Here is a 12,251-nt window from a genome sequence, read left to right on the forward strand (position 1 = left end):
TGGACCAGGTCAACACAGTTCAAATCACTCCCAGCAACAAAGTCTTCCATATTCCTACTAGGATGACCCATTAAGCCCCATTTAAAGCATTCCACTGCTTTCCAAATCCAAAGTCCCAAAATCCACATTCTTTCAAATAAAAGCATGGTCCGGCCTATCACAGCAATACCCCACTCCTGGTACCAACTTCTGTCTTAGTTAGGGTTTTACTGCTGTGAACAGACACCATGACCAAGGCAAGTCTTATAAAAAACAACATTTAATTGGGGCTGGCTTACAGGTTCAGAGGTTCAGTCCATTATCTTCAAGGTGGGAGAATGGCAGTATCCAGGCAGGCATGGTGCAGGCAGAGCTGAGAGTTCTACGTCTTCATTCAAAGGCTGATAGTGGAAAACTGACTTCTAGGCAACTAGGGTGAGGATCTTATACCCACACCCACAGTGACACACCAATTCCAACCAGGCCACACCTTCAGATGGTGCCACTGCCTGGTCCAAGGATATACAAACCATCACATGCCCCATGTACTTCATGCCTGACCCAAGCAGGTAGATATTTGCAGTCTTATAGTGTAAATTAGTATGGCTTACTTCAGAGTGTAGTATATTCTGTACAGATTAGTATTTGACTATATTTTCTCTATTTATGTTTTGTTAATATTGATGTTTTTAACTAGCTCACATTTTTTCAAAAATCAGTGATTCATTTTTTATTAATCAGCACTTTCCTTTTATATAAATAATCATGATATACCTCCATTGATATGTGAGCATATCATATGATTCCAAGTTTTACAATTTTGAATGAAGTTGTCATGCCAATTTTATTTGTCGCTGTGTGAAATATATTTTATACATTTATGTTTTATCTATCAATTCAACTAATCTATATATCTATCTATCTATTGATCTGTCTTTCTATGTATCTATCTATCTATTGATCTGTCTATCTATGTATCTATCTATCTATGTATCTATCTATCTATCTATCTATCTATCTATCTATCTATCTATCTATTTTGGTAAATATCCATACTATGATATTTGTTTTCCAGTCTTATCTCCATCCTATGAGAATGTGAGTTTATAGAAGCCATTTCTTCACAAATTACCCAATATTAGGTATTATATTACAAAAACATGTAACTGGATACTATTGTTTAGACAATCTGAAATTGCATCTACCTACCTTTTCAATATTTCATCTCTACCCATAGACAAATGTATTCACTGTTGATTGACTGTTAAATATACTTTACCACATTTGTTCTTGGTATATTTCTTATCCACTTTATATACCTTTCTCTGCTAGGAAGATGTGTTTATACAAGATTATTTAGTATTTGACAGTTTCCCAAATGTATTTAATACAATAGGGTCATATGTATCTCCCTGAATCTGATCCCTGCCTACACCATTGACCCTATGCCTGTGAAATCATCATCTCTCTATCATGACTTTTTTGTGGTTTGGTTTTGGTTTGTGACCCACTGGACTTAACCTTGGTCACTCAAAGGTGCATGTTTTATCACATGTTAACTGGAGTCAGAGTAGCTCAAGAGAGGTTACATAACTGAAGACAGTGATTTTGTCTCCTCCAAACGCCACAGAGAGACAGTAGCTTCATTTGCAATACTTCTTGTGCAGTCTTATTAGCTGGTCCTACCTATGAATAAGAGCCTATAAGATCAATATTGTCCACACTCTAAGCAAACAACCAAAGATGGTATAACTTCATGAGTGCCATCTCCATGCCATATATATCCTTTTCCTACAAATGTATTGTGACATTCCTTCCTTCTTCCAAAGCATTTGGACTATTTATTTAAAGGATGTTTGTATGTGAACACATAGTTTTGTATTTTTCTCTCTTACTCCTATTGACATTTAAAACATTTTAAATTGTTTTGTGACAGAGACTTATACTGTTCCTTTAACTGTCCTCGAACTTACTATTTAGCCAAAGCTAGACAGGAAATCTTTTCTTTTTAATAATTATTTTTATTAAATATTTTCTTTATTTACATTTTGAATGTTATCTCCTTTCCTAGTTTCCCATCCAAAAACCCTCTCTCAGCTTTAAACTCCTAATCCTCCTCCCACTGGCTCCCAAATGCTGAGGCTACAGATGTCCTCCAATGCATCTGTCCACGCTAGTTATTTAGGATTTGAATGAACATTTCCCATAGAGTCACTATTCTTCTTGCCCTGCCTATTAGAAGAAAGACTGTCTACAACAATCTTCTAATTCTTTGGGAGTCTCATCTTTACTAAACCCTAGTCTATAGAGGAATCAGCATCATTTCCTTTCACAAATGTATTGAATAAAATTTTAATTATTAGTTAATATTTGATCAAGTTCTTGTTCAAAATTCAAATAAAAATCGTTTGTAATACTAGTCATTCAGACTCTCAAATCTTTATCACCTGTGTTTACCACCAAATACTGATTTCATAGACATGTATCACCTTTCCTTTGTTTTATTTTTTACTCAACTTTTAAAATTTATTTTTTACCAGAAGGTAGTTGTAGCACCTAATACACTAAACAGCAGAGACTGCAGTTGTGTTGAATGAATGGAAGTCAGTCAATCACTGTGTTTTAATGAAGACCTGATAGCTATGAGGTGCATAATTCAAAATAAAAAGAGCCAATCTTGTATCCCAGGTCCCTCAGAGACCAATCTGCACAGGTGAGCATGCAGACTGAATAAGCAACACAGCTTCTGGGACAGGCCCTGTTTCTGGCCTTCATCTTCAGCCAGGAAGCAGATCTGAGTGCCAGACCTCTGTGCATCTTCCTGCAAGAGGAGAGCTTGCCTGCAGAGAGTACTCTGGCCACTGGGACTCAGGAGAGAGTTGGACTCCCAGGAGTGCTGACAGAGGCTAACAGAATCACAGGAGGAACAAGCTCCAGCCAGCGACAGCTATAACAACTAGCACCAGACATTACCAGATGGTGAAAGGAACGCATAAGACTCTTACTAACAGAAACCAAGACTACTCACCATCACCAGAACTTAGCACTCCAAACACAATGAGTCCTGGATACACCAACACACCCAAAAAGCAAGATTTAGATTTAAAATTATATCTCATGATGCTGGTAGAGGACTTTAAAAAGGGAATTAATAACTCACTTAAAGAAATACAGGAGAACAGGGCTAAACAGGTAGAAGGCCTTAAAGAGGAAACACAAAAATCCCTTAAAGAATTACAGGAAAACACAACCAAATAGGTGATGGAGTTGAACAAAACCATCCAAGATCTAAATATGGAAGTAGAAACAATAAAGAAAACCTAAAGGGAGACAACTCTGGAGATAGAAAGCCTAGGAAAGAAATCAGGAAACATACATTAGAGCATCAGCAACAGAATACAAGCATTGCATGAGAGGATCTCAGATGCAGAAGATTCCAAAGAGAACATGGACATAACAATCAAACAAAATGCAAAATTATAAAAGATTCTAACTCAAAACATCCAGGAAATCCAGGACAAAATGAGAAGTCCAAACCTACAGATAATAGGAGTAGATGAAAATGAAGATTTTTCAACTTAAAGGGCCAGCAAAGGGCCTAACCAAAAGAAAGAGATGCCCAAGAACATACAAGAAGCCTACAAAACTCCAAATGGGCTGGACCAGAAAAGAAAATCCTCCTGACACATAATAATCAGAATAACAAATTCACTAAATAAAGGTAGAATATTAAAAGCAGTAAGGGGAAAGGTCAAGTAACATATAAAGTCAGGCCTATCAGAATTACACGAGTCTTTTCACCCGAGACTGATAAAGTGTTCGCAAATGCTATAAAGAACCTAAGAGAACACAAATGCCAGCCTAGGCTGCTATACTTAACAAAACTCTCAATTACCATAGATGGAGAAACCAAAATATTCTATGACAAAACCAAATTCACACAATGTCTTTCCATGAATCCATCCCTACAAAGGATAATAAAGGGAAAACACCAACATAAGGGCAGAAACTATGCCCTAGAAAAAACAAGAAAGTAATCCTTCAACAAACCTAAAAAAAGACAGCCTCAAGAACAGAATCCTAACTTTAACAACTAAAACAATCGGAAGCAACAATTATTTTTTTTAATATCTCTTAACATCAATGGATTCAATTCCCCCAATAAAAAGACATAGACTAATAAACTGACTACACAAACAGGACCCAAAATTTTGCTGCTTACAGGAAACCAACCTCAGGGAAAAAGACAGACACTACATCAGAGTGAATGGATGGATAATAAATTTCCAAGAAAATGGTCCCAAGAAACAAGCTGGAGTAGCCATTCTAATATTAAATAAAATTGACTTCCAACCCAATGTTATCAAAAAAGACAAGGAGGGCAACTTCATACTTATCAAAGGTAAAATCTACCAAGATGAATTCTCAATTGAAAATACCTATGCTCCACAAGGGCAGCCACATTCATTAAAGCAACACTAGAAAAGTTCAAAGTACATATTACACTTCACACAAAAAGTGTGAGAGACTTCAACACACCACTTTCATCAGTGGACAGATCCTGGAAACAGAAACTAAACAGAGATACATTGAAACTAACAGAAGTTATGAAACAAATGAATTTAACAGATATCTACAGAATATTTTGTCCTAAAACAAAAGGATATGCCTTCTTCTCAGAACCTCATGGTACCTTCCCCAAAATTGACCATATAACTGGTCACAAAACAGGCCTCAACCGATACAAAATATTGAAATTATCCCATGCACCCTATCAGATCACCATCGACTACAGCTGATATTCAATAAGAGCATAAATAATAGAAAGCCAACATTCATGTGAAAACTAAACAAAACACTCTACTCAATGATACCTCAGTCAAGGAAGAAATAAAGAAAGAAATTAAAAACTTTTTAGAGTTTAATGAAAATGAAGCTACAACATAACCAAACGTATGGGACACAATGAAAGTAGTCCTAAGAGGAAAACTCATAACTCTGAGTGCCTCCAAAAAGAAACTAGAGATAGCATACATTAGCAGCCTGACAACAGATCTAGAAGCAGTAAAAGAAAGGAAGCAAATTTACCCATGAGGATTAGGCAGCAGGAAATATTCAAGCTTAGGGCTAAAATCACCAAGTGGAACAAAAGAACTATTCAAAGAATCAACCAAACCAGGAGCTGGTTCTTTGAGAAAATCAACAAGATAGATAAATCCTTAGCCAAACTCACTAGAGGGCAAAAGTCAAGTAACCTAATTAACAAAATAAGAAATGAAAAAGGAGACATATCAACAGAACCTGAGAAAATCCAAAACATATTTAGATCCTACTACAAAAGGCTATACTTAACCAAACTGGAAAGCCTGGATGAAATGGACAAATTCCTAGACAGATATTAGGTGTTAAAGTTAAATCAGGGTCAGATTAATGATCTAAACAGTCCCTTATCCCCTAAATAAATAGAAGCAGTCATTAATAGTCTCCCAATCCAAATAAGCCAAGGACCAGTTGGGTTTAATGCAGAGTTCTATCAGACCTTCAAAGAAGGCCTAATTCCAATTCTCCTCAAACTATTCCACAAAATACAAGCAGAAGGAACTCTCCCAATTCATTTTATGAAGCCACAATTACTCTGATGCCTAAAAGACACAAAGACCCAAAAAGATAGGCAACTTCAGACCAATTTCCCTTATGAAAATTGATGCGAGAATACCCAATATAATCCTCACACAGGTAATACAAAAACACATCAAAATAATCATCTATCATGACCAAGTAGGCTTCATCCCAGGGTTGCAGGGATGGTTTAATATATGGAAATCCATCAATGTGCTCCACTATATAAACAAATTAAAAGACAAAAATCACATGATCATCTCGTTAGATGCTGAGAGAGCATTTGAGAAAATCCAACACCCCCTCATGATAAAAGTCATGGAAAGATCAGGAATTCAAGGCCCATACCTAAACATAATGAATGCAATATACAGCAAAACTGTAGCCAACATCAAACTAAATGGAGAGAAACTCGAAGCAATTCCACTAAAATCAGGGACTAGACAAGGCTGACCACTTTCTCCCTATCTATTCAATATACTACTTGAAGTCAGAATGGCTAAGATCAAAAATTCAGGTGACAGCAGATGCTGGCAGGGATGTGGAGAATGTGGAACACTCCTCCATTGCTGGAGGGATTGCAAACTTGTACAACCACTCTGAAAGCCAGTCTTGCGGTTCCTCAGAAAATTGGACATAGTACTAAAGGAACATCCAGCAATACCTCTCCTGGGCATATATCCAGAAGATGTTCCAACTGGTAATAAGAACACATGTTCCACTATGTTCATAGCAGCCTTATTTATAATAGCCAGAAGCTAGAAAGAACCCAGATAACCCTCAACAGAGCAATGGATAGAGAAAATGTGGTACATTTACACAATGGAGTATTACTCAGCTATTAAAATCAATGGATTTATTAAATTCTTAGGCAAATGGATGGATCTGGAAGATATAATCCTGAGTGAGGTAACCCAATCACGAAGTCATTAGATATGCAATCACTGATAAGTGGATATTAGCCCAGAAACTTAGAATACCCAAGATACAATTTGCAAAACACAGGAAACTCAAGAGGAAAGACCAACGTGTGGATACTTCATTCCTCCTTAGTATAGCAAACAAAATACCCATGGAAAGAGTGATAGAGACAAAGTTTAGAGCTCAGACGAAAGGATAAACCATCCAGAGACTACCCCACCCACGGATCCATCCAATAATCAGTAACCAAATGCAGACACTATTGTGTATGCCAGCAAGATTTTGCTGAAAGGTCCCTGATATAGCTGTCTCCTGTGAGGCTATGCCAGTGCCTGGCAAATACAGAAGTGGATGCTCAAAGGGAATGCCAGGGCCAAGAATTAGGAGTGGTTTGATAGGGGAGCACGGCAGGGGGAAAGGTATAGGGGACTTCTGGGATTTCATTTGAAATGTAAATGAAGAAAATATCTAATAAAATTGGGAAAATAAAAGAGCTGGTGTGTGGTAAATTAATGTTCAAGCTCTTACATCTCTGTAAATTCTCCTGGTTTTCCTGCAAAATAAAAATAAAAATAAAAATAAACAATTAAAAACAGCCAAAATAGTACTCACAAGCTATCTTTTAATTATCTTAAACACATAATTTATCTCTTTAAAAACCACGCATATGAGATCTCCTACTCAGGTGCCACATACATTTATTTCTTCTTTTTAATCTGTCATCATTGCATAAAGTGTCTCAGAAAAATAACTTCAATATACACTAATCACTTATTATTTCAGTAATGCTGAAAAATAATTTTGCTTGCTGGAGAAAATTAGTATTATCAAAAAGAATTTCTATCTTTTTAAATTATTTTTTATTTTTAATTTGTTTTTAATATTTATTATTTTTGTGTGGTTATATGTGCATGTGTGTACATAGATATACATATAAGTAATTCTATATTCTGTGCATTTTGTCAATACAGTGTTTCATTAACTCATGACCTCCAACAATATAAGCTTCAAATTTTAATAACTGTCTGTTTGATTGTTGTTTTGGTAGTAATAAAATCACTACAGTCAAAGGAGACTGTACAGATTTCAGTATGGCAAGTCTTCATGATGATGACTGTGGTAAAAGACAGCCATGTATCTGTGAAAAGAGAATGGACTAAGTCTCTGCATCAGTGAGCAGTGCAAAGGAAGGTTAAAAATGAAATGTTATCTGCTTTGTGTGTTTCATGTGATGCTTTGTGACTAGTTATCAGCTAAAAGTTTTAATCATAGGTCTCAGTTGGCTGTGTGAACAGAAAGATTAGTTGATAAGGCAAGAAATGTTGTTCTGAAATCTGGCTTAACAGAGCAGAAGCTATCCTCCTTCCTGGGACAAAGAGCAGCTTGTGTCAGGAGAATGGGCACCCTTTGCTCCAACACCCTGGGGAGTCATGTTTTTCCTGAATGACACACAGAGCCATATAGGGAACCCTATAGGTAGGGCACATACGACATTGTCACAGGATATTTCTATATCCCAGGACTTTGACTGCACAAATAATAACTAGTTTGTAGTTGTTAGTGTCTGTCTGTTGGTTAGTTACTGTTTGCTGTTCTTTGTTGTAGATGAATTAATCCTTTTAAAAAAGTTTCTGTTTGCTGTCAAATATAATTTCAGACTTCATGACTAGTTATTGCTTATTACATTCCTGAATCATCTTTCTCATTTCCTTGCTCTCAGTGCTTGAGCCCATCAAGGACTACGTGTTTAGGCATATAAGGCAGTGTTAAAATTGCTGTGAGTATAAATGCACAGGGTGGATACAAGCACAGGAAATCTCAAAATAAAGCTATTTGTGGTTTTCCTAAGACCTGTGAAATTTACCATATTTCATGGTGGAAATGTTGCACCTTAAAAAACAGATGCACCAAGAGGTGGGATACTGGCCAGGATAAGCAAGTCCTCCCAGTGAAGCAAGTGATCAGCCTATTTTTGTGGGATGGTGACTACACCAGGTTTCCCTGGCCTCAGCCTGGGACAGGAAGAGCAGTTTGCAACTGTGCAATGATAATATTACAGACCAAGGGTCTGACTGGAAGGTTTGAATGTGGGATTAATATTGTGTGTGTGTCAACATAAAGTTGTGGTTTCAGAACTAAAGTCTTTTACAACAAAGCCAGTGAAATAAATATATATGCAGTTACATATGTATATATATGTACATATATGTGTAAATATATGTACATATATATATATTTTATTTATGTATATGTGTATGTAAATATATATACATATATATGTTGTGTGTGTATGTGTGTACATATGTATATGTATTTTTGTATGTTTATGTGTGGTTTTGGTTGCTGTTTTTTTTTTTTTTTTCACAAAAGTGTATTTAGAAGACAAACCTTAAGAAAACAAAACCTTTTTCTCCTTTCTTTCTCCTCTGTTTTATTAGATGGTAATGTGAGTTCTTTATTTCCTGTATTATGCTCTGCTTTGGTCAAAGAAGCAAAACAGGAGTGTCACTCAATTTCATTCCATCTGCAATCACTGTATCTTTCAGTGATAATGATGCTCTTTACCAGTTTACATTCATCTCTAAATTCAGAACTCAGTTGCACAGAGCTTAGAGGAAGCTGCTGCTCTTGCTTTACAGTTTGGGGACTGCTCCTATATCTGTTTAAACAAACCAACAAAGAAACCCATTCTGTGTTCAGTTTCTATTAACTAACCTCCTTCTTCATCAAGCACACTGGTGGGCCTCTCAGATTCTGTTATGCTATAGTCACAATAATGAACAAACATTTCTAGAGTTCCTTCTCAAAGTCTTTGCACGATGTTACAGGAGGCAAAGAATGTTTGGAAAGCACAAAGTCATGTTCCCTGGGCATGTGATTAGCTTCCTTGTTAAGGATGACACACTGTCAGCAGCGATAAGGATGCAAGAAGGTCTCAGTGACATCATTGTTTCTGTGAACATTGTGATACAAACCTATCAGTTGAGGGAGGAACAGGTTATCAAGAGCAGCAATAGTTCAAGGCTGTAGATGTGTTAGTTTCCCTCTTTTTCTAATGTAGCCTCCCTGTCCTGTTCTTCAAAACACCTGCACTCTTTGAAATGATAAGGTAGAAGATCTGCCCCGTTTTCTGTCTTCTTGAGGCTGGAAGGCTTAAAAGCAAACTTTTCTTGAAATATATGAGCTTCTGCCTATACTCCTGATTGAAGTTAATCAGAACCTAGGAAGGAGGTGACACTCTTGACTAACACTCTTGACTACGTGAAAACAGGCTTGAAGACTCAGGGTTTTGCTCAGTTTCATTTGCTAGAAAAACTGGAGTATTGCCCTGGAATTGATAATATTTTGTGTGGAATGCAACTTTCTATCCATTTTCAGGTTATGATTACAAACATTATTTAAACTGGAGGTGGTGATTCATACCTTAATCCAAAAACTTGGGAAAGAGATTTGGGCAAACCAGGTGTCTGTAATGAGTTTCAGGTAAGCCAGGGCTAAATAGTGAAACCCTGTCTCAGATACAACAAAACAAGACAAAATCTATTTGTGTATCTTTTTAAACCTTCACAGCAATCTTGTGAAATGTGACTGTTCTAAATTGTGTGGTCAAAGAATTTGTGAATGATGGGACTTACAAGAAATCTCAAGAGCCTTGGTTGGTGTTTTCACTCATGTCTACCCAGCACCAAGATTCATATATTTTGGAAAGAGGAAACCCCAGCCGTTCTAAATACTCATTGTGTCCATAATTTGTGCTTAATGATGTATTTGAAGCATAGTCTCAGTGGTAGATATACAGTGTCCTTAAGTCAGTCGGCTGACTTATTCAGAGTCTTTCCTGTGGAAAGCTGAGACAGCACAAGCAGCTGCCTGCACTGGGACACAGAAACCACTTTCTTCAACACTGCTGCTACTCCTTCCTACTTCCCATATTCTCTAATTGTGGTGTGTGTGTGTGTGTGTGTGTGTGTGTGTGTGTGTGTGTGTGTGTGTTTGTGTGTGTTCAAAATAGAGGGATTCCCCCTGGTGAAGGGGGTAGAAACAAAACAGACTAGCTGGAGGTATTATGGAAGCATCCACTCTGTACTCAAGGAACTTCTCTTATACTTATGAGATAATATCTGTATTCTGTGTCAGGGGACCTTGGGTGCATGAAAATGGCAGACTTGAATGGTGACTCAGAGATATATGAGTTAAATAACCAAAAATTAAAGACTTTTGAATTATCTCTGAGTATTAAAGCACTGGCCACGCCAAGCCTGATGATATCCCTGAATATGATCTTTGGAATCCTTGGTAGAAGAAAAGAACTAACCCCCCATAACTCCCCAAAGTTGTCCTTTGACCACCATGTATACCTCATGGCAAATATGCACTCAAACTCGCTTTCCCAACTCTCTCTCTGTCTCTCTCTCTCTCTCTCTCTCTCTCTCTCTCTCTGTCTCTCTCTCTCTCTCTCTCTCTCTGTCTCTGTCTCTGTCTCTGTCTCTGTCTCTGTCTCTCTCTATGTCTCTGTCTCTGTCTCTCTCTATTTCTCTCTCTCTCTCTCTCTCTCTCTCTCTCTCTCTCTCTCTCACTCTCACTCTCTCTCTCTCTCTCTCACACACACACACACACATGCACACACAATTTATTAGGAGTCAGACATCTTGAGTTCCTCTTCTAGTCTCAAGTCATTCACCATTTCCCAGTGCTTTTTCAATCACCGTCACTTGATTTGAAGAACAATTTAAACTGTTTCATCAAAAACAAGCCAGCAGGTTTGAAAAGCTACAATAAAATGAAAGTACAGATTAGTGAGTGACTTGAATATATTTATCATGGCAACAGACAATTGAAATAAAATAGTTTTAATTTTTACATCCTCTCTTTATTCTATTATTGTTATCATTGTTTCTGCTACTATCATTGTCATTTGTATTATTATCATTATTGTATGATATGTGGTTAAGGCTTTGTATATACCAAGCATGGCCATACACTAAACTGCACCCTCAATCCCAGTGAAGTGTCTGAATTATTCAGCATGTGCAGCCTCACTAGTAATGTGCACAGGAAAAGCTTTGAATGAGAGCTATTGACACAAAAACAAGCTTTCACTGTATATGGAATAAAAGATACTATATTCTGGATCCATTTAGAGTGACCGTGGCTCCATTTTCCAATGTGGGAGAAGTTTCATGAAGTTTTATAGTTTTAAAGAACCTAAAAAGTCATAAAGCCAGATAAGTTTAGTATACATTGGTGGATATATCAGAGAGGTAGTTGCAGCAATATGGGGGAAACTTTTCTATAGGTCATCAGAGGACATTCTTAGCCTTCAGTTTTGTGGAAGCTAGTGGTCTGTTACATTCACATATTTCTTGAAGTTTTTATCTACTGGTAACAGGATGTTTGTTCTGACACAGATTATTTAGAGGGTTAGACCTAGCCTCTGGTAACATAATTATTCCTGAGATTCACAACACTATAAAGTCTCACTTCTCTGTACATTAAATCCTTCGTTGCTGAAACAGCTTCTTTCCAGGAATTCTCATCACAAACTGAAGTACAAAACTCACAGAAGAAAAAAAAAATCACATCATCTCATCTTTAAAAATCTAGCTGTGAGTATTTTCATGCCAATGGATAGAATGTAAATAAATTTGATGTCATCTGATAAACTTTATTAGAGTTCTTCAAATGTATATTTCCTTGAATCCTATGACTTCATGCATAAGATGCCTTTTTTA

Source organism: Mus caroli, unplaced genomic scaffold (assembly GCF_978045245.1).
Source record: "Mus caroli unplaced genomic scaffold, Mus_caroli_1 scaffold_7, whole genome shotgun sequence".
In the NCBI taxonomy this organism is placed as follows: domain Eukaryota; kingdom Metazoa; phylum Chordata; class Mammalia; order Rodentia; family Muridae; genus Mus; species Mus caroli.